The sequence below is a fragment of the Schistocerca nitens genome, chromosome 1, assembly GCF_023898315.1.
Source record: "Schistocerca nitens isolate TAMUIC-IGC-003100 chromosome 1, iqSchNite1.1, whole genome shotgun sequence".
Classification (NCBI taxonomy): Eukaryota; Metazoa; Arthropoda; class Insecta; order Orthoptera; family Acrididae; genus Schistocerca; species Schistocerca nitens.
In genome coordinates this window covers 689106505-689131702 of record NC_064614.1, presented here as the reverse complement: position 1 = coordinate 689131702, position 25198 = coordinate 689106505, and positions in this window count along the sequence as shown.

Here is a 25198-nt window from a genome sequence, read left to right as displayed (position 1 = left end):
TGAAATGATATGTCATGATGAATCCTAGCTGTAATGTCATATAAAGTAAGCTCTGAATTTAATCAGCGTCTCAAAAATTATTCCTAACAATGAGATGTTGTTGGCATAAGCTGAGGTTCTGGGGCAAGGTGCATCTCTGCAAAACAATGATCACTGCAAGAAACGAGCCAGTATGACACAAATTATCCAGAACCCAAGCAATACTGCTTAACAAGAGATGTAGAGAATAGTATGGACATATAAGTTGACCCATATGTTATTTACTACAGCAGTGTGGGTTGATATATCACCGACAGCTGTGAGTGGTTTTGAAAGGCATCTGATCGTCGTTTTTCATACAGTTCGTCACGTCTCCCAATTGTTTCACTGCCTATGGTTACTGATTTGAGACTGTAACTAATCTTAAGGACAAGAAGAATCTTGTTTCCTTGTTCGTACCTAATCTTGTGTGTGTCCCTGAATGCATGATAAATTTAAGTGGAATTTACTTCTAGCGAGTTAGTTGACTGCCAGACCAGGTTCACCTATGTTCGGGATGTAGCGAATAGGCAGAGAAGTTTAACTGCGCCAGCAGGGCAGGTTGCTTTGAACAAGTGGGTCCCGTTGCGTCAGGAGGAAGCATGGAGTTTCTCTGAGTGACCTCCACCCCCTTCCACCTTCTTTAGGCGGACGGTTAAAGGTAGCTCCTTGGATGGCACTACGCCTCTTCAAAACGTCCGCAGCTCGTTGTCTTTTGGATAGCGTTGTTTCATGTGGACCACGGGGTCCCGGGTTCGAATCCCGGCCGGGTTGCGGATTTTCTCTGCCCAGGGTCTGGGCGTTTGTGTTGTTCTCATCATTTCATCATCATAATCATCATCATCATCATCATCATTCGTAACAGTGGCTAGATTAGGCTGTGTAAAAAATTGAACTGTGTAAAAATTGGGACTTTGTTGGAGCGCTGATGACCGCGCAGTTGAGCGCCCCACGAACCAAACATCATCATCACGACTTCTTCAGAACGCGACGTACGGAAGGTGTGCCCGCAGTCCACTGTGCAATGGTACAGCGAAAGTGTTGCAATGTTAGTTCACTCAGTTAATATTCTGATTGTCTCCTAGTTAATCTCAGTTAACATTCAGATATATTTATTTTCAGCATCAGGACGGTAGCATCGATTGTAATATTCAGTCTGAGTTCATTTATGTGTATGGACGCGAACTATTATAATGTCTGAGAGAGAAGATTTGTGTGGAGGTGTGTGTGCCTTTGTAGAAGAAAGGAACAATGTCTTTGCAAAGTTATTTTACTTTGTATTAACAAACCTGCAAGAGAGTAAATACACTTAATGCAGGGTTGGGATTCATAAATTTTCGCGGATTGGGGACCTCTGAAGAAAGCGCTTTTGTGATGGTCTCGAGTTCACTTGAAATTATTACAGATTTTTGCGTGACCTCTTAAATCGGTAACAAGCGTCGTACGTTTTCGTATTCGTCTGGTGAATGTGTGCATTTCTGTTTTTAACTTAATCTTATAGTGAAATAGTTAGTTCCTCAGTTTTTTAGATTACTGATGTCCTACATATGAGTTCATAGTGTAGCACAAATCTTCACCAACGTGTAACTAAGTTTTATGTTCTCCTATACTTCATCCAATATTCTCGTTAGACAACCATATATATCACCACCCTGCTACGGATCTCTGCAGCAGGCTATATAAGGCGTGGATGCATCCTCCTGACGCAACGGGACCCACTTGTCCAAAGCAACCTGCCCTGCTGGCACAGTTAGACTTCTCTGCCTATTCGCTACATCCCGAACATAGGTGAACCTGGTCTGGCAGACAACTAAATGAGTAGATCTCAGCTTTATGAGTCTGTCTAATACCTGTATCCATACCCAATTTGATTCAGATTCGCGATTATCGAACTAATGAAAAATGAAAAATGAAGAAATGGTTCAAATGGCTCTGAGCGCTATGGGACTGAGGTCATCAGTCCCCTAGACTTAGAACTACTTAAACCTAACTAACCTAAGGACATCACAGACATCAATGCCCAAGGCAGGATTCGAACCTGCGACTGTAGTAGCAGTGCGGTTCCGGACTGAAGCGCCTAGAACCGCTCGGCCACATAGGCCGTCTGAACTAATGAAATTTTTCGCGTCTAGGCCCTATCCGTCAACACATTTCAGATTTTCTGCCAGGAGCACAGTAACGTTCTCAAATACTGATTTCATAAAGGAAAATTTCTTTTTTGTTCTTGCGTTGAATGTATGAAGTACGACTGTTTTTCTATTGCACACTGCTAATATATCTTACCACACGGCTGTCCTAAAATCCTTGACGCAATGCAGTACTATCAATAATCATGCATAACAAAGATGTACAGTCCCCAAATGTTACTAAACTGACGAATTGTTTCCAGGTGAAACCAGTCTGAGTTTATAAATATATACTATTTTGTGGTTAATGTTAACCCACCCAGTTACTGTTTGCTAAAGCTTGTGTGAAATTTCTTAGAACTCTACTTCTTCTACCGTCACTATCTCATACCAATTCCCTTTCTGATTTCTAACCGCGATGTTTTGTTAGAAAAGAATGTCAGTTCAGAGTTTATTGGCCAATCATGACCAAAAAGAAATGTTATAAGATTACTCCTTGTCTATATGATGTTAGTGTGTAAGTCGTTATCTATTGTCACCATTAGATATCTTAAATATTGTTCTCATTAACTGAATGTGGGAGTTCTATCGAGTTCTACCGCTGACCGAATGACATCATAAGGCAAGAGATGACATGGCAGCCAGTAGGCACCACTTAGTTCTAAGCCACGTCGTAGATATAATTTATATAATAATAATAATAATAATAATAATAACAATTATATGGGTGTTCTGTCATGATACTAGTGAACTTGCATTCGGGCGGCTACAATTTATTAGTGGAAGCCACCCAAGTGGGCTCTTTTCATAGGATTTCCCAAGTAAATGATGTCTTATTTAGTATATCCTTTCAGAATACATTATTTTACTATCCTTTAGTTTATATTGTCGTATAAAGTACGTTTTTTTACCATGAATGGTAACGTGCACAAATAATCGAATGAATTCTACATGGCTAGGGTTCTAATATCATTTAATTCAGTTATTTTATGAACTAACGTCAAAAATCTACAATAACGTGGATTCGCTTCCCCCTCCACCCCCCCTACCACCCACTACTTGCCGTAAACTCGTCTCTAGGAGGGCTACAACAGCAATTTATGTTAGCAAGATACTTGAGGCGAAAAATATGTCCGTAGTCAGTTTCACTCGTTAAACTCTTATAGGAGCATCCTATGAGACACGCTATATCCTGTGGGTCCCAATTACGAAGTTTGGAAGCTAGCTGACGCCCAAGTTGGCTGGAAAAATGAAGAACTTGCTGTGAACTCATCAGCTCAGCCGCACACAGATTGACTGGAAAAATGAAGAACTCGGTCGCGCGTGACTGTTCTGGAAAGAGCAGGGACCCGTCGGCTTCATGATAACGGAAACAAGCAAACAAAAACTTGTTTAATGCTGCGTGCTATTAGAACGTTAAAATGAAGCGAGGGGAACACAATGGAGGCACGGCAAGCAACCATACGTTAATGTGCCGCCTGAGCTACTCCCGTGCATGCAGCCACATTTATGATTTCTGCGTTATGACTGTCGCCTTTAGCTGGTTGTTGAAACATCATTTTGCTCCACTTTCTTCAGTTCGGCAGGATCTTGGTGTAAACGCTGCTTACTCTTCACTATTTGTTTGTTGCATGAAGGACGGTCACAGGTACAATGGCTTTTTGCACAAATAGAGGCATTTTACTCATCCGAGTGGTAATGATAGCAGAGAGGGACAAAAATTCAGTCTACATTACGCAGTCGCATAAGTGACGGGTATTGTCTGCACCAAATTTGCTATGAAATGACTTTACGATCCCAATCAAAAATAATTTAAAGGTTTAGTTGACAATGAAAGAGACAAAAATTACAACCATCGACAAAAGGGGTTCATTTTTCTGTACGTAAAGAAGCTCTATGTGCCAAAATTGCAGGCATGAAGCACATGAAGAAATTGGTGGTACGAATAGTAAAATTTCTGAAGTTGCAAGTATTATTTCACTATCAGTAGCAACAGTTTTCGATGGAACTTGTAAATGGTCCGCCTTTTTCGTTGATATTGCTAATTGCTGTAATCGCACTATTTCACTCCCATTTACGGAGCTTGTTAGCACTTGATGTTACGTTGGCGCCATTACAATGTATTATAGTAGTCGCTGCTGCTTGCTGGATCGCTGCCGTGTCTCGATGGTGATGACGGCTCTAAATCTGGTTGTCTAGGGTTAAAAAACATGAGGTCCCGTGTTTTTCATGTGCTTTTGATCATAAAGAACGAGCGAAACCAACACATATGTAAACATCAAATATTTATTACTTTGGTGGCCATCTTAATTCCACTGTCCACCAAAGACCATAACACAACACAAAGTAGTACTTCCTTTACATGTTCTTTGCATTGTTTTTCCATCCCAAACAATAACACAGAAACACACTTCACCAAAGTGACATTCCGACTGCCCCCCGACCCTTCTTGCTGCTTGTATTTATAACATTGTCAAAGAACTACTAAAAAGAGATATAGTTTATAAGTCACATGTACATCTGTTATCATAATTTGTGCAGAAAAGTTATTAATTTGCATCGAGTGACATAATTTAACATGTTATTAAAATGACAGACAGATTTGTTGACTTGACAGAATAATTCTTTGTTACAAAAAGGTCGTTTTTTAGAAGTTTGTCAATTGACTTCTCTAATTTGCATAAATAAGTAAGTAACATGAATTATTAAGAATTACATTGGTTTTCGTCTAAAATAGGATTGATTACGTGAATACTGAGTGAAAACGCTCCTAGTGAACAAATAGGTTTCACTGGGTGATTTTTATTTAAGGAGATCCAAAATACCTATGTTGGCCACTATTTTTCGTACTTCATATTAATTATTTAAGATGAACTTAGTGTTTTTACATGATGACATTTGCTGTATCAGTGATCAAGTGATATTAACTTTTGTGTGGGTCAGTTATTCAGTGTAATTTAATGGGTTGACTGTTTATGGAGACATGTTATGCAATCATTGTTAACATACACAATAACTTTTCTATAATCATAAATACTCATTAAACTGGTTGAATTTGGAAGGGATCGCATACTTCATTAAAGTAAAGCCTTTAATATGTTCCATTACAATACCCCCCTCGGGTAATATCATTTACAGAATGTTAATGATATTAGCCGACTAGGACAAATGTGTCAATTAGTATGCATAATGTGTATGTATACAATAACCGTTACACCATTTCAAAATGACTTTTTCCTGCAAATATTTTAGTTGTGTTGTTTCAAATGCACTTTGTGTTATGGCTCTCAGTATGACAGCATCATAAAAATATTTAGTAATATATGAAAGTAAAAAAAATGTTAATCTTTGCTCCCAGTGAGCCACATGGAAAATGATCAAAAAACAGACACAAATATATCACATGTGATTTTAAGATATGTAAAAAATATATGTAAATTATTTCAAAGTCAGCTCTCATTGAGTCACAGAATAATCAAGATAATAGAAGGAACATAAATATATTACATAGATGGACAGGTCAGATGTCCATAGGAAAATATTGGAACTGTCTGCTCGTTTTGAGCCACATAAAGGAAATGAAAACAAAGAACATAATTATAAGTATGGACATGATATATAAACACAAACACTAGAGAAGTCACATGTATGAATGCATTTGAAAAAAAAAAGGAAATATTTAAAAAACTTGTCTCCCATTGAGACACATAGTCAAGACAGTACAATAACATATTAATACTAAAATTGGACACTTAAATTGGTCACAACATAACACAAACATCAAACTTGCTGAACATCTGATTAGCTGTAGAAAATTGTACACAAATCTTATGCCTAAGAAAAGAATAGTAACAAAATGATGAGTCTTGCACAACAATTTTTTTTTACATTGTCTTTTATTTGGTGCAAGTATGTCCCATATTCAACAATACAAAAAGAAAGTAATAAATGTTTGTCACCTTCTTGCCCATTGCAAGTAAAGAAGATGTCTCAAAATTTAATATTCAATAGTGACAATAAAAATATAAAAACATTCTCTCAGAGATCTGGAACTTTTCCAGGGTCTGTAGCATGAGAGGTAGTTGCTATTTGACACACCCAGTAAAAACTTTGCTGATAACATGCTTTATGGAAACTGGGTAAGTAACTGTATTCAAACAGGGAAATGTGCTTAATCATGTTTATATGGTTTCAATTCAGTGATGTTTCTTAATCCAAATAACATTCTTGATCTGGGAAAGATAAGTCTATACGCAATAGGATGTGGGCTTTCTTTTATTTCAAATGGACCAATGTAAATATCAAAAAACTTTTTAAGTTCGGCTGACAATAATTTTGATTTCTCTTGTGTCTTGATGAGTACAAGGTCCCCCGGTTTGAACTGTGTAGCTTTTCCCTTGGCTGCATGTCGCCTTTTTCTCAATTCCCCTTGTTTTTTCATGGTTTCCCGTACACAGTCTTCTCTTTCTTGGGGTGACATAATTTTGCAAGGTGGATACTCTATGTTTTCAGTGAAGAAACTAGCGGGGTATTGGTTGTACATTATTTCGTGTGGGGAAAATCCAGTGGAAGAGTGCTGTAAGCTGTTCATTATTTCTTCAAAACTATTTATGTACTCTAACCAATTAGTGTGGTTCTGGCTATAGTAGGTTCTGCACAGTCTTCCAATTTCTCTCATGTATCTCTCAGCCGGGTTGCTTGACGGGTGGTAAGCAGATATTAAAATGTGTTTAATTCCCGTGTCTTCAATAAAAGTTTTCCAGTATTTAGAGGTGAACTGAGACCCATTGTCTGAAAGTATTGCCTTAGGTTTTCCCACAGTGTTGAAATAATTACTTGTAATTTTTGAAACTATCTGTTTGCTGGTAGCTTTCCTTAAGGGATAAAGCTTTATAAATTTGGAGAAGATGTCTACCATGACATAAATATAACAGTAACCCCCCCTTGTCTTGGGTAACGGTCCATAGATGTCAGTTGCAACGAGATCGAGTTTATTCGTGGGTAATATGTTCTGCATTATTCCCCTGGTTGTTTGGTTAGTCACTTTTACCCTCTGACATCTGTCACATGTTGATAACTTTTTCTTTACTCTTCTGCTAATGTTGTAAAAATAAATATTCTCCTGTATTTTCTGAATACACTTAGTGGTGCCACAGTGGCCAAAGCTTTCATGTACATAAGTAATGAGCGTATCTATTTGTTGCTCAGGCCAACACAGTTTCCAATAGTCTAAATCCGGTTTAGGTCTTCTGAATAGTATCCCCTTGTGTACTTTATAATATGCTTCTACCTTTTCTCCCCCAGTTTTTCCTATGTAACTTTTGACTAGTTTCCAGTTTTCATCGTGGTTCTGAAACCTCCTAATGTCGTTACAGATTTTTTGTATTTCCTTTTCCTCTTTAATGCCCTTTAGATACATAATTTTGAAAATTCTCTCATCCTCCCCACTACTTCCTTCCAAGTCACTTCCCAAAGGTAGTCTTGATAAAGCGTCTGCTACCACATTTTGTTTTCCCTGAATGTACTTCACTTTGTAATCAAACTGCTGGAGAAACATGGCCCATCTGGTGAGTCTGTTATGGTATAACCTGCACTCTTAGAGATAGCTTAATGCTTTGTGGTCTGTCTGTACTATTACTTTATGTCCCAAGAGGTAATTTCTAAATTTTGTAAAACCCCAGTGTATAGCTAGTAATTCCTTTTCTGTCACTGTGTAGTGTTTTTCATGTTTTTGAAGAATTCTGCTGGCAAATGCAATTGTTCGGTGTTCCATTTTTCCATTTACTTCCTTTTCTTGAAATAAATGTACTCCTAACCCTGCATCGCTGCTGTCAGTAGCTAGCCAGAAAGGACTTGACATGTCTGGTCTATGTAGAAGTTGGCTGTTACATAGTTGCGATTTGATTTTGTTAAAAGCATCTTCACATTCTGATGTCCAATCCCACACTACATTTTTCTTAAGTAAGTTATACAAACAAACTGCATTTAATGCTTGATTACTGATGAATTTTCTGTAAAATCCTGTGAAGCCGAAAAATGATTTGAGTTGTTTTTTGTTTCTAGGTGTTGGAAAATTTTCTATGGCTTTTATTTTGTCTTTGTCTGGCAAAATCCCTTGTTCTGTAATGATGTGTCCCAAAAATTTTAACTCCTCTAGCCCAAATTTACATTTTTCTAATTTTAATGTCATTCCTCCCTTTCTGAGTTTCATAAATACCTCCCTTAATAGTTCAAGGTGTTCTTCCCAAGTTTTCCCAGTGATTAAAATGTCATCTACATAAATGGTTAATTTTGAACTAGTTTCATGACCAAGTACAAAATCTAATGCTCTGATGAATTCCGCAACTGATACATTGAGACCAAATGGTACGACTGTATACTGATAACATTTACCATTATATAAAAAGGCTGTATATTTTCTCGAATCAGGACTAAGTTCAACTTGATGAAAACCAGCGGTGAGATCTAGGCTTGTCATATGTTTGACACACTCAAATTTACCTAACAGCTCATCTATACTTTCTGGGTGGTCGTTCTCTCTGATGAGATACTTGTTCAGATGTCTGGAGTCTAATACAATCCTAACGCTATTGTCTCCCTTTTTTACAATGACCAACGGGTTGTTGTAGGCACTGCAACTTCTTTCTATAACTTCCCAATTTTCCATTTTTTGTATTTCTTTTTCCACAGCGTCTCTTTTTGCAAATGGTATTCCATATGGTTTTATAAAGAAAGGCTCATGCGGTTTTAACTGTAATTTACATTGATAATGTTTCACTCTACCAGGTCTATCATCAAACACATCTTGGAAGTCCCATAATAACTCTTTTAATTTTTCCTTTTGTGTAATATTTAGGCTTTCAGCTTCCCCCAGTTTTTTCTCTACTAACTTCTCAAACTCTTGACCCTCTGCATCTTCCTCTAAGTTCTCATCCAGGTAATAAACATCCTCATTTTCATGATACACTGATTGAATGTGGTTACAGCTGTCATCACAGTTTAAAATTAACAAATTCACTGCACAGCTTTGTTGTGTAACAGGTTCTATAATACACATTTGTTTTGCTGTAAAATTAAACTCTGCATTCAGGTCATCTACTACTAAGCATCCATGTTCAAAATTTAGGTTATCAATTTTAAAAGTAAGTAACACTTGTTTCTTAACTACCTTGCTGGCTCTGCCTGTAGCTCCTTTCACTTTTAATCCAACAACTGGCATCTCGGGAAAATGTTGAGAATTTCTGAGCTTACCTCTAAGTCTAGAAGTGATGGCAGAAACAGGACTTCCTGTGTCTACTAACACTCTTCCTTCCCACTTGTCAATGTTTACTTTAACATATGGACAACCTAGCTCAACACCTTTGTCTATTTCAGTATTTTCAAACAATAGATCATTTTCAATTTCTTTAGTCCCTAAGTCTAATGTCTCTTTCCTACACTTAGACACATCCCTCTCTGTTTGCAAAGCATTGACATTTAAACATAAACCTTTGTTTTCATCTGTTCCTCTTAACACTGTGTTGTCACTTAACAAACTACTGTTTTCACCCCATTTTTTATAAAGTCCACTACGGATTCTTGTCCACCATGTAGGATACAAGGTTGCACTTACCTTTGCTAATTCTTTCCAAAAGGCATCTTTGTTTATACAGTTTCCATAGTTGTTCCACAAAACTTCTAAAAACTTTTCCCCTTTTTCTTGAAAACACACATTTACATTCCATCCGTTTATATTTTCTTTAATATTATTATTATTACCATTCTCATAGATTAGCGTTTCATAGTTCCCAATAGGCAATAGCTTGTCCTCAGATACACATTCCCTAGTCTGCATTTCACTTAAATTAACCTCATTATTACCCATGTTTGTCACATCACTTACCTTTACCACATCATCACTTTTCAATTCTACAAATACTTTTATTTCTTCCTCCACACTCTCATCAATAACATCACTTGATTTAGGATCATTATTTAGATGTCCCTCTATTACTTCTTCCTCCTCCTCAACAACAACCCCATCTTCAGTTTCCCCCCTATGTATCTGAATCTCAGCAATTGTGTCTTTGGCTCCACTAAACACTTTGTCATACCCCTTCTTATCAAATAAACCCCCCAAAATAGATTCTATTTGTGGTGTGTCTGACTTGTTATTAACACCAGTATCTTTTTCAGCCCAACTATGGAACTCTGCAATACCTTCAACTTCTGCACTTTCACTAACTACCTGTGCTTGAACACAGTTTTTATTAACTGTATCACTTTTACTCATAGTATCCCAAAACCTTTTATTAAATTCTAATTTATTCATTCTAACAACATCAGTATTTTCATGGTATTTACTCTTTACATTGTATCCTCTCCTTTTCCAGTTTCGGTTTTGTGTTGTCCTGTCATAATATTGTCTAGCCCCGAAACTACGGACATCTAGTGGGACTGTCCACCGTTTCCCGGCTGGTTTCCTCGGTCTGTCCGTTTGTAGTCGTCGTTTTGTTCACTAGTTTCAACAAACCCCCTTCTATCTTGTTCTCTTCCCCAATACCTATTTCTATCATTCCTGTTATCTCTCATCCATCCTCCCTCCTGTGTATTGTTTCTGAAATCATTTTCATATCTCCTATCTCCCCTATTTGGAGCATTATTTCCAGAATTTTCAAAGTCTCTCCTCCCATAATAATCTCTATTTACATTCCTGTTCCACCCCCCATACTGGTTGTTGCCAGAGCCAAAACTTTGGTTACTTTCTCTTTCCAAGGCCCTATCTAATCTATCTACAAATTTCAGGAACTCTTCCATTGAATCGTCTGGTCCATGGACCAATTCCCACTGCAGTCTCTTTGGTAATCTTCTTTTTAAAACATCAATTTGAGTCATAATATCAAAAGTGTTATTCAAGTGAACAAGTTTTTTCAATTGATCTCTGCAAAATTTTTGCATTCCCCCTACTTTCCCTCTATACACTGGTCCATTTAGAAATTCTGACTTTAATCTGGCTTGTATGGATTGTGACCAAAATTTACAAATAAATTTAGCTTCAAACTCTTCAAACATATTCCAAAACTCATTATTCTCATTTGCCCAGGATAGGGCCTTCCCTTCTAGAAACCGTTTTACTAACTTAATTTTTATGTTATCTGACATTCCTACAACAAACATATCCTTACATTGGTGAATAAAGTCAATAGGGTGCAGATTTTCACCAGGAAAGCATTTCACTTGGATGTGCCCATACATTGTATTTTGATTGTAAATCGTTTGTTTGGACATCAATGCGTCCTCCAATTGTGTATATTTAGTGTGTATATTTTCTACTTTTGTATCTACATTAGTGGTGTACAGGTTGTATTCCTGTTTAAGGTTTTCTGATGTTTTGTCTATTCTCTGATCTAATCTTTTAGCTTCAGTATCTACTCTGTTGTAAATGACAGCAATGCTGTCTGTGTTCGCGTGTATGCTTTCATTTAAACTTTCAACTTTAACTTGAAGTTCTTTTCTGAAGTGTATCAACTGTACGCTAGTGTTCTTACTGAGGGTAGTTTTAATTTCCTCAGACTTCTCATTGAGATGAGTACTTAATAGATCAAAATCCAAACTTAACTTATCCAGTCTATCTGTGTTTTCTTCACTTGATTGTTTAAAATCCAAACTTAACTTATTCAGTCTATCTGTGTTTTCTTCAAGTTTCAAACTTACTTGTTCACTTAATTGTTTAAAATCCAAACTTACTTGCTCACTTGATTGTTTAAGTTGCGAGCTTATTTGAGTTGCAAACTCTGCTAGCCACTCTGTTAAGTTTAATTGTTCACCACCCCCTGGTTCAATTTTTACATTTCCTACGATCTCATCCCTTTCAGGTAGAGACATGTTAACAATTAATTATTTTAAATGACAACAACAACAACAAAATACCTTGCTTTATGTCTATGCTATGATGTCGTGGTCGGTGTTCTTGTTGGCTTTCTTCACTTATATTCGGTTTTATTGAAGCTGAAGTCTAGATTGATGAAATCCATTGACATAATCCAGACGTTAATCTTCCGAGCGGTGTGATGAGTTTTTCGTAGTCGCACAAACACACTTTATTTATTTATTTATTTTTGACATATTTTCACTGTTGCCACACTGCACAAATAAACTTTTTTGGAATGCTAAGCACTTACGAAATTTATCGCTGCACTGTTATCATCGATGCACTTAAAGATCCCGGACGAGCCCCCACTTTTGTAAATGGTCCGCCTTTTTCGTTGATATTGCTAATTGCTGTAATCGCACTATTTCACTCCCATTTACGGAGCTTGTTAGCACTTGATGTTACGTTGGTGCCATTACAATGCATTATAGTAGTCGCTGCTGCTTGCTGGATCGCTGTTGTGTCTCGATGCTGATGCTGGCTCTAAATCTGGTTGTCTAGGGTTAAAAAACATGAGGTCCCGTGTTTTTCATGTGCTTTTGATCATAAAGAACGAGCGAAACCAACACATATGTAAACATCAAATATTTATTACTTTGGTGGCCATCTTAATCCACTGTCCACCAAAGACCATAACACAACACAAAGTAGTACTTCCTTTACATGTTCTTTGCATTGTTTTTCCATCCCAAACAATAACACAGAAACACACTTCACCAAAGTGACATTCCGACTGCCCCGACTGCCTCCGACTGCCTGTATTTATAACATTGTCAAAGAACTACTAAAAAGAGATATAGTTTATAAGTCACATGTACATCTGTTATCATAATTTGTGCAGAAAAGTTATTAATTTGCATCGAGTGACATAATTTAACATGTTATTAAAATGACAGACAGATTTGTTGACTTGACAGAATAATTCTTTGTTACAAAAAGGTCGTTTTTTAGAAGTTTGTCAATTGACTTCTCTAATTTGCATAAATAAGTAAGTAACATGAATTATTAAGAATTACATTGGTTTTCGTCTAAAATAGGATTGATTACGTGAATACTGAGTGAAAACGCTCCTAGTGAACAAATAGGTTTCACTGGGTGATTTTTATTTAAGGAGATCCAAAATACCTATGTTGGCCACTATTTTTCGTACTTCATATTAATTATTTAAGATGAACTTAGTGTTTTTACATGATGACATTTGCTGTATCAGTGATCAAGTGATATTAACTTTTGTGTGGGTCAGTTATTCAGTGTAATTTAATGGGTTGACTGTTTATGGAGACATGTTATGCAGTCATTGTTAACATACACAATAACTTTTCTATAATCATAAATACTCATTAAACTGTTTGAATTTGGAAGGGATCGCATACTTCATTAAAGTAAAGCCTTTAATATGTTCCGTTACAAACTGAACCTGGAGCATGGAGCTCTTATATGCTACTACAAAGGACATTGGCTAATTCAAGGCCAAGAGATATATTTGAATGATTTTTCGATTAAAAACCCGGTATTGTTGAATTTATGAAGGAAAAAGGAGAGCAGGAACGGAAACGACAACATCCGGAATGGATGTCTGACCTCGCGTTTCAAATGGACTCAGCTGCACCCTGCGCAAAGAAAAACACTACAGGGAAAGAAACAATAAACTTGATGAAGATGCATTTGAAAAGAAAATGCATTGTGGAGAGACAAATTCTGAGAAAAAAAAAAACACCGTCCACTCCTCTGAGCTCATTGGCGCGAGGTTTGAGAAATTCATTACGGCCTTGAAAGAATGACAAGGGAACTCTACCAGTCTTACGTCTGTTTTGCAGAGCAGGAAGAGATTTTCATTCTGGAGCGGAGTGGTCGCTGATACGAAACTTCCTGGCAGATTAAAACTGTGTGACGGACCAAGACTCGAACTCGGATAGCCCGTCGTTGGCAAGTGCTCTACCAATTGTTCGTAGAACACTGGACCGTGACAGGCAAAGGTCCCGAGTTCGAGTCTGAATCCGGCAAACAGTTTTAATCTGCCAGGAAGTTTCAAATGAGCGCACACTCCGTTTAACAGCGAAATTCTCATTCGGAAATATTGTCCAAGCTGCATTTGAAGGTAGAAGATGAGATACTGCTGGACGTAAAGCGGTGATTACGGTCGTGAGTCGTGCTTGGGTCGCTCAATCGGTAAACACTTCTTTTAGGGACCGTTTGTTGTTTCAGTTGAAAGTGTCCCTGTGCATGTGCAGATGTAACTGCCTGATCTGCAAAGTAATTCCCGTTTTAAAGACAAGTCCCTTTAACGTTAAAACTGTCCAGGACGTCTAAATTGTTTTCATCAGAGTTTCCACTTCTCCTTAATGAGGTTGTAAAAGTGGTACAATACTTCCAACAACATGTGTGTGAAAAAGATGTTTTTTCGATTATGAAATTAAATAAGTCACAATTACGTGGGTAGCCTGAGTGTGAAAATCTGAAAAATTGTCTGCATTTGTTTGTATGCCGACAATCTGTTGCAGATAAAAATTTGTCATCAGCACTCCAAAATTAATTAAATAATACTTACAACTTGTTTTCTTTCTGATTGTCATTGTTGAGAACCCAAGTCGTATGCAATGCGACTACTTTGGTATTTATATGCGGTTCTTTGCAGTTTACCCCTCTTGCCCCTGCTGGCGCCCAGATAGCGTACCTTGGCGGTGGGTGAATACACAGCGAGACTGAGCTCTATGGCACTCATGCCAGGGCAAGGCTCGGGAGCCGAATTGTTGGCCACTCCTGCACTAAGTACCCGGGAAGGTTTCTAGCGCTTCGTTTATGTTTATTTTACCTGGAAAGGCTTTCACACACTCTTCTTTATACAACCAGCATCCTAACAGAACATGATTAGTGTTAACTTTTTGAAAAGTGCATTACATAGCTGAGCAATTAACAGATTTGGGTGCCATCTGGAGAACATAGATTCATTTCTCAATAATGCCTGTGATTCTTCCTTTGTGGGAGGCTACAGTACGATCCACTCAGCGTTGTGAGGTCATTTGAGAACTTGGATGTGATGCAGCGCCTACTGACAATGAACTTGAAGCGACTTGCAGATCGAACGACGCCATATGGCAGAAAGTGACATGGCGGCCAATGGTAATTATGTAGCTCTGCGCCACATCGCAGTTGCAATTTACAATAATAATGGTAATAATAATAATATTTATAATAATAACAATATTAATATTGGCATTGCAATAAATATTGGTACTAAGTAATGGCAGTTCCATTAACACTTTATTTAGTCCATTTCTGACAACATTCCTATCAAATGACGCTATGACATATAGTATCAGATGTAAAGTCTGCGGACACCTATTAATGGACATTAATATGGGGTCTTGGCGTGCATCCGTGCGTCGCTGCGGTCCGGTCCCAGGTCGACGGGCACGTGCACCTTCCACCGACCACTGGCGACAACATCGATGTACTGTGGAGACCTCACGCCCCACGTGTTGACCAATTCGGCGGTACGTCCACCCGGCCTCCCGCATGCCCACTATACGCCCTCGCTCAAAGTCCGTCAACTGCACATGCGGTTCACGTCCACGCTGTCGCGGCATGCTACCAGTGTTAAAGACTGCGATGGAGCTCCGTATGCCACGGCAAACTGGCTGACACTGACGGCGGCGGTGCACAAATGCTGCGCAGCTAGCGCCATTCGACGGCCAACACCGCGGTTCCTGGTGTGTCCGCTGTGCCGTGCGTGTGATCATTGCTTGTACAGCGCTCTCGCAGTGTCCGGAGCAAGTATGGTGGGTCTGACACACCGGTGTCAATGTGTTCTTTTTTCCATTTCCAGGAGTGTATATTTGGAGTAATGGCAGTCCATCCTTCATCAGGAGCCAAAACCAGAGGAAGTTGGACGCTACGGTCTGGAGCGAAATCGAAGTTCTAATTCACCCAGTGTTCCACTGTATTCATTTGGGGGACTCTGGGTAGGGCTGCCCATTTCACGAATTTTACTGTCCACAAACCAGTGGCTGATACAATCATCGTCTATGAACTGTTGCTATACTGTAAAGAGAACATAATATTACATGTTGTTATCATTCAGCATTTAGTGTTTTCTTAAGCGCCATAATTGACCACACCGTAAATACGAAAAAAAAAAATCCATACCCTTAGCATCACCTCCTTTATACTCCACTGTTGCCCCTTCACATAATGGCAGGTAACGTTCTGGAGGCATTATTCGTTAAACTCACACCATTCCATCGAATTACACGGGTTGTAGCCTGATTTTACAAGCTGCGACATGATTGAAAATTGAACAGTGACACGCATATAGGATAAATTGCCTTTGGTTCACGTCTATGGCCCCTAATTTTTTGTCATTAGACTACCGGTTTCGGTCTGTAATGACCATCTCCATATCTGTTTCATAAAAACATGTCCTGAAGATAGTCATTATAGACCGAAACCGGTACTCTGATGACAAAAAAATTGTGAACTAAAGAAAATTTATAGCGTGACTCTTCACTCAAAATTATTCATTTGCAGTCATCCACTGTACAGTAGCATAGCTGTTTACACCACCTCAAGTATCACTTATTACTGACGACAGAAACGTGTAGCTTATGACGAGCTACTCAGCTATTGTACCGATCCGTTTTAAATCTCTACACACAGCCTTTGTGCTAGGTGACTGTTAGTAGCACTCTGAAACTAAGAGTGACTCCTTACGATCATTTCCTGCGTTTTTTTTTTGTGACCGTCCTCCATAATATTCGGCAGTCCCTGTTCGTCAGTGCATAGGTCTTCTTGATGTTGACTTGGCTGTGGATGTTCGCATATCCACTTCACGATCACATCACCAACAGCTGACTTGGGATGCTGGGCTGAAATGTTAATGACAGATATTTCTTACTCAACTAACATCCAATGACTAGCTAGTGTTCGAAGTCACTGATTTCTCCTGACCGACTCGTTCTGCTGTTATTGCACCTGTACCGACAACACAGTACCGCTCCTGTTGTGCTGATGGATTCGCCTTTCGTGACATCTAGTGGTCACTTACGCTGTATACGACTTTGTACACAACAGTAATTTGAGGTGGGCAACGGAGTGGTGCGGCAACTGTTGTCGTAGGAAAGCTGGGCAGGAGCAGAGAGGATTAACGAACAAGTTTCCCAGCAAACACAGCATTAACCTAACTTGTATTACTTCAAGTGTACGAAGAATCATTACAAATAATGTAGCAAGAAACAGAGTCCAGCTCTCAATGTTGACGAGGATGAGGCGTTCTGAACTAAAGCAAGCTACGGTCGCAGGTTCGAATCCCGCCTCGGGCATGGATGTGTGTGATGTTCTTAGGTTAGTTAGGTTTAAGTAGTTCTAAGTCTAGGGGACTGATGACCTCAGATGTTAAGTCCCATAGCGCTCAGAGCCATTTGAACCATTTTCAGAGGCGTCAAGTCTGGCGAACGCTCCGGACACGACACATTTCCTCTGCGTCCAGTCCAGCGATTTGGGAATTGTCTCTGCAACTTGTTTCTAGCCATCAGGGAAAAATGTGCCTGACACCCATCGTGTTGATACCATATTCTGGAATGTGGTGTTCTTCCTACCATTAAGGTTTCCTTCGATGAAATAGGGGCCTATAATTCTGTCCTCCAGAATCCCACACCATACATTCACCGACCACGGTTTTTGGTGTGCAACTTTCCCCAGCCGACATGGATTTTCAGTTGCCCAATAATGTATGTTATGGAAATTAACATTTCCATGGTTCATGAATGTAGCCTAGTCAGTAAATAAAATCAAGTTAATAAACGTGTCTTCCCTCTGAATCTGAATTTCAGCCCATCGGCAGAATTCAATGCGACGCATACAATCCGTACCAGTTAATTATTGGTGGAGACTGACGTGGTAAGGATGATATTTATGGCGATGCGGAACACGAACACTGCTACTCTGGCTCATGCCAGATTCCCTTGCGATTTGACGCGAACTAACACAAGGATCTCGAACCACAGTGGCAAGAGTACCAATTTCAGTTTCCTAGTTCATAACTTTCCTTTGCCGGATATGTTTCCGATGCGTTAAAGATCCAGTTGTTCTCAACTTATCATATTTACATGTACGATGTGTAGTAGAGTGCATAAGTTGAGGATATCTTTCAGCGTATGTCTCTAGCTCACACTGAATTTCGTTGGTATTCTCCGTAAATGAGAAGCATATCGACTTGTTCTTCGAAGGAATACATCATTCAAATTCGCTTGTTTCGACGATACTAGTCTTACCGTTCCTATTTGTGCTGTATTGCGAAACCGTCGAATGGTATTTACTTGTCACTGGTACATTAGATGGATACGCCATATTCGGCGAATATTTTTATATTTGCACGATATACGAGAGATAATTGTCAGAGCATGTGCTATAAGTGCCGAGGTCATAAGGAATACCACTCAATCCATGATAAAAAGATTGCAGCACTGTATTGATACCAATGGTCATCACTTCGAACACCTTCTGTAAATGGACGTTCATGCTACCTTCTTGACCTTCGTTGACCTTCAAAGACCTTACTGTTACACATCACTGGATTCGTCTCGTTAACCGCTATTAGAAAATAATTACCAAACTATAACATCCCATCTAAAAAAGCAGAGTTGATCGTATCTCTGACGCGACCCCACTTAGCAACAAAAAACCAACGTCATTTTATGGCCCCCGTTGCCCCATGCAACATTTGTCCCACAAACTTTTCAGCTACTATGATACTTTCGGAGATATTCTAGGTGGCAATAATTAGTTACTCGCCCTGTATAATAAAGTCAATAGAAGAAACGGAAGAAATATAGAAACTGATATTTACTGTTTGCCATTAAAATTGCAACACAATGAATCAGCGTGGGACTAACGTCGAACTGAAGAGACTTCTACTACACATTTTGTGACGTTAAGCGATTAATATTTCAGTGCAACTGCGCAAAGCAAGGCTGAGTAATACCTTCTACATTCCGTACGTAGTGAAATACCATAGCCCGCATCTCGTGGTCGTGCGGTAGCGTTCTCGCTTCCCACGCCCGGGTTCCCGGGTTCGATTCCCGGCGGGGTCAGGGATTTTCTCTGCCTCGTGATGGCTGGGTGTTGTGGTTGTGTGATGTCCTTGGGTTAGTTAGGTTTAAGTAGTTCTAAGTTCTAGGGGACTTACGACCACAGCAGTTGAGTCCCATAGTGCTCAGAGCCATTTGAACCATTTTTTTGAAATACCACGCAGCGGTTGTCTCGTTCAGAAGTCGCATTTGAACGTTTGTTGTTTCTGAGAAGATCTTGTTATGCATTTTGTAATAAGGAGTCGTATCTACAAGCATGTGTTGGAACCTTACAACAGTAGAACTGTGCTCCATCGAGACTGTGGCTCATCATTATTCGAATATGACACTGGTTGGTTCAACAGAGATTAGTACACTTACGGCAAGCTAGTTCTCAAGGGCCCATGCTACTAGCGCCCGATTGGACACACATTGTTGACTGGGCTGGGTAGTGTCTTAGGACGCGGACCTTGAATCAAGTAGTGGGTTTAGTGCAGCAACATAAGTCGGTCCACACTTACACTGGAGCACTAACAAATGCCAGCACATCCATGACAGCACTGGCTTCTCTCGAGCCGGCAGTGGAGAGAGGCGCGCCCAACAAAACTGGACCCAGGAATGCCAACACTCTGGATCTGCATGACTACTCCGCAATTCATAATTAAGTGCCTGGGAGAGAGTTCGTTGAACCACTTTCAGGCTATTTCCTTCAAGCTATTTCTCCACCATTCCAGTCTCGAAAAGCGCATGGGAAAGACGAACACCTAAATCCACCTGAGCTAGATCTGGTTGCTTTTACTTTATTACGATGACCATTTCTCCCTATGTAGACGAGTGCCAACAAAATGTTTTCACATTCGGAGGAGAAAGTTGATGATTGAAATTTCGTGAAAAGATCCTGCTGCGACGAAAAGCGCCTTTGTTTTAATGATGGCTACCTTAACTCGCGTATCACATCCGTGACACCCTCTCCCCTATTTTGCGATGATAGAAAAACGGCCGACCTCCTTCTAACTGTCTCTACGTCCTCCTTCAATCTTGTTTGATGTGTTTTCTACACCGCACAGCAGTACTGTAGAAGAGGACGGACAAGCGTAGTGTAGACAGCCCGTTTAGTAGACCCCTTGCATTTTCTAAGTGTTCTGCCTATAAATCGCAGTCTTCGGTTAGCTTTCCAAACTATATTGTTTATGTGACCAAATGTAAGTTATTTATAATGGTAATCTGTAAGTATTTAATTTAAAACATTTGGTTTTGCGTGATGGAGCACAACAGTTCCAATTTGGAAGCAGAAGGAAAGTCCAGCTGAATGTAACAATTACCATCCAATGTGCCTTCTGTCGCACACGATGAAAGTATTCGAGCGCATCATTGATAAAAGGACCCGACAAATTACCAGTCTCTCCATCAATCAATGTGGATTCATCAAGGGCTATCCATGAAGCTCGCCTGCTTATCGAAAAGCACCGTGAGATGTTAAAACATCTACACTTTGCCTTTCTCGACCTCGAAAAAGCTTTTGACCGAGTGCCACATGAGATAATTTGGCTTGCCCTGCGAGAGCATGGAGTACCTGAAGGGATCTACCAGAACCAATTTCCGTAGGAGTTCATCGGGGATCTGCTCTCTCACCGCCCCTATTTCTCATTGTTTCACAAGAAACCTGCAGAAAACCTCACCCTGGACGTTGCTGTACGTTGACGATGTGCCACTGGCCAGTGAAGATAAGAATGACCTACAACTTCAAGCTTGGAATGACCGCCTTTCACATGTAGGACTACGGCTCAATGTGTTGAAAACATGTTACCTTTCCACAAATTTAATTTGTTGACCTCCCAACAGCAAGGACTTTTAAGTACCTGGGCTCGACAATTGCTGCCGATAGAAATCTCAGTGCCGAAATCTCCAACCGCCTTAGCAGCATGTGGCTCAAATGGCGTTCCGTTACTGGAGTACTGTGCAACAAGAAAATTCCAAACAGGCTCAAATCAAAAGTATACCGATCTGTAATCCGTCCAGTTGCATTGTATGGGGCTGAATGCTGGCCTTCAATAAAGGAAGTAGAGCAAAGACTTGCTGTTATGGAGACGAAAATGCTTAGGTGGACATGGGGATTAACATTACATGACCACGTCACAAATAATGAAGTTCGCAGGCTATACGGTGTTGCACCAACAGTAGACAAAATGTGAGAAAGCTGCCCACGTTAGTACAGGCATGTCCTTAGAGCAGACGAGACAACAGTGGCAAAGACAAGTTTCAACCTAAATGTAGATGGGAAACGGCCAGCAGGACGACCAAGCCAGCGATGGCATGAAGACCTCAAGATCTCAGGCCTTCACCATGATCAGGCACAATATCGCAAGAAGTGGCGACGAAGTGCCAAAACAGCAGACACCGTCAGCATGAGGCACGAACTCTAGGGAAGAAGAAGAAGTTTTGCGTGATTTATCGTGTAACCGAAATATAGCGGATTCCTTTTAGTATTCATGCGAATGAAGTAAAATTTTTCATTATTTAGAGTCAATTACTAGTTATTGCAACATACAGATATCTTGCCTAAATCATTTTGCATCTGGCTTTGATCATCTGATGACTTTACGAGACGGTTAAATGACAGCATCGTCTGCAAATATCTAAGAGGGCGGCTCAGATTGTCTTCTAAATCATTTGGATAGGAATAACAGATGACTTGTAACACTTCCTTGGGGAACGACAGATATCACTTCTTTCTGACTCGGGGACTTCCCGTCAGTTATTACGGACTATGACCTTTCTGACAGGAAATCGTGAATCCATTCACACAACTGAGACGGGTGCGTAATTTGATTAGAAGTCCCTTGTGAGGAACAGTGTCACAAACGTCCTGGAAATCTAGAACTGTGGAATCAATTTGAGATGACCTGTCGATAGCAGTCATTACTTCATGTGAAAAAAATGGTTCAAATGGCTCTGAGCACTATGGAACTTAACTTCTGAGGTCATCAGTCCCCTAGAACTTAGAACTACTTAAACCTAACTAACATAAGGACACCACACACATCCATGCTCGAGGCAGGATTCGAACCTGCGACAGTAGCGGTAGCGCGGTTCCAGACTGTAGCGCCTAGAACCTCTCGGCCACTCCCGCCCGCTCATGTGAATAAAGATATAGTTAGGTTTCACAAGAATATCGTCTTATCAGGAGAGTTCCTGTTGCATGTGAAGCATCACGATGAACGTGTGGAGAATCTGAGGAGTACGAAAATTGCCATATTGCATTTGTCATCGTTATATAGGCCGTACGTTGCATGGTGTAAAAAGAAGTGAACTATTCCCTTAAATATTGGTAGTTAATTCTTGAACTTAGCCGGCCGAAGTGGCCGCGCGGTTCTGGCGCTGCAGTCTGGAACCGCGAGACCGCTACGGTCGCAGGTTCGAATCCTGCCTCGGGCATGGATGTGTGTGGTGTCCTTAGGTTAGTTAGGTTTAACTAGTTCTAAGTTCTAGGGGACTAATGACCTCAGCAGTTGAGTCCCATAGTGCTCAGAGCCATTTGAACCATTTTTAGCCATTCTTGAACTTTAGAGCTACGTAGTAAACATGAATCCGTGTTCGCTTTCTCTTTATGGCATCCAGCGCCGCTCGTTATGTTTCTTCAGCTTTGATGTCTTCGACTTTAAGCATAAAAGAGTAACTGAGCCATCAAACTCAACACGTAAATCACAAATATCAATTCCGATTAATGTCATAGCAGTGCGCGAGAGCTGTCCCACGCACACGTAGCAAGCTGCGATCTTCGAAATAACACTCGTCGATCTGCCTTCCTGGTCTGTATCCTAATAGCAAGAAAAGGGAAGCAACTTATAATTATGTTTTGTGATTTCAGTTCAACATGTTGTCTGTGATACATCACAATATTCGCAGACTGTGATTAGAATCAACAAGTTACAGCAATATGGCGGCAGTACAGCGTGGCGCTGTAATACGCATAAGTAACAAAGAAACGACTAGTTTTGAAAGGAAATCATTCAGAGAGAAGTTTTTATACAATTACGAAAACAAAGGTATTAGGTTACAAACCACATGGGTTCTCCAAGCAACAGACATAAAATTCAATTTAGAAGGAACAATCAAAACAAACAATATATTCTCACTTTATGACTTTAAAAAAAATTACAAGGGTCGAATGTGGGAGGGCGGTAATAGAGATGGTTCTGTGTCAGGAGGGACCCTCCCAGTTTTCCTAGAAGGCTGGTGGTGATCTGTTGTCGCCAGTAGACACAGTGAAAGCTAATTCGGAATTACTGTGAAGGGCCAAAGCAATTGGTACACCTGCCTAATATCGTGTTGGTCCCCCACGAGCACGTAGGAGTGACGCAATATGACATTTCATGGACACGACTAATGTCTGAATTAGTGCTGGAGGGAACTGACACCATGAATCCTGGCTGTCCATATGTCCGGAAGAGTACAAGGTGTGGAGATCTCTTCTGAACATCAAGTTGCAAGGCAGCCCATATATGCTCAATATTGTTCATGTCTGGGGAGTTTGAAACGTAGAAGAGAGTTCCTGGAGCCATTCTGTAACACTTCTGGACGTGTGGGTGTCGCTTTGTCCGTCGGAATGCACAAAGGACATGAATGGATGCCGGTGATGAGACAGGATGCTTATGTAGTTTCACCTGTCACAGTCGTTTCTAGACCTATCAGGGGTCCCACACCACTCCAACTGCACACGCCAAACACCATTACAGAGCCTCCATCAGCTTCAACAGTCACCTGATTAGATGCAGGGTCCACGGATTCATGAGGTTGTCTCCATACCCCTACACCTCCATCCGCTCGATATAATTTAAAACGAGAGTCGTCCGACCAGGCAACATGTTTCCAGACACCAACAGTCCAGTCCATCGTCAGTGTTGACGGCCCAGGCGAGGCGTAAAGGTTTGTTTTGTGCAGTCATCAAGGGTACATGAGTGGGTCTTAGGCTTCGAAAGCCCATATCGGTAATATTTCGCTGAATAGTTCGCACGCTGACACTTGTTGAGGGCCCAGAATAAAAATTTGCAACAATTTGTGGAAGGGTTGTCGTATATGGATGTTGCGACCGCAGTGCCGCATTCTGCCTGTTTACGTATCTCTGTATTTGGATACACATGCCTATACCAGTTTCTTTGGCGCTTCAGTGTAGTTATTTATTGACGTAAGTTACTATCAATGTCTTGACTCGCTGTTGACACCTGCTGCCGATGTCGGTCCAAGAGTCACGTCGTAAGTGACCTTCAGTCCTCTCAAGGAAGCTGACACCATATGCCTACTATTCGCCAGCTGGTGCTACGGCCGTTGCCGTCCCCGTTAACTTCAGAGCTCGCTGTACCGCGACGCCGCAGCAGTGAATATTGGGGGTGGCAAGTGAGCTGAACTTAACACACGCCAATTTGGGAGATGCCCGCTTACCGCCGTTCTTCTTCATCGGTTGAACCGTGATAGGGGGCGTCGTGTAGCCGCATAGTATGACGATCCTGGCCTGCCGTTCAAGTAGAACCTGGCCCGTCCGCTGAATTATCAGATGTCCTGACATGAGATGATAAGGAAGATCCCCGGATCCACCTATCTGCGACAGCGGCAGCCTGTGGTGTCTAACTCTACGACTGATTGTTATGGGGAGGTGGCCGTCTCTTCCCGTAGCGGCTGTCGCTGCTAAGTATCGGTACGGAATTCTCAACAGGCTTGTGCCAGAGAAAAGAATGCAAATGCACTTGTCATGACCGCATCGGTCTCCTGCTACGAAGATGTCAGTGGTTCTCACTCTGTCGCTCTTACTTAACGAATTTGCTGTAGTATAGGTCTGGTTCGTAAACGCTCTTGGCACGCTTCGTTGCATTAGCAGTAGCATTCCTTTCAACATGTAACGAACGTGACGTGATCATGTGTAGTCGCCCTGACTATTGCATTTCTGCTGGTCCGTTGTCTGGTTCGCAGAAAGTGTCGATGTGTTTCACCTGACCCACTCGCCATGGTGAAATGTAATTCTTCCCTCCCCCCTTATGTCGACACCGCCGTAATGTAAGCGATCTATCTTTGCTCTGTGACTTATA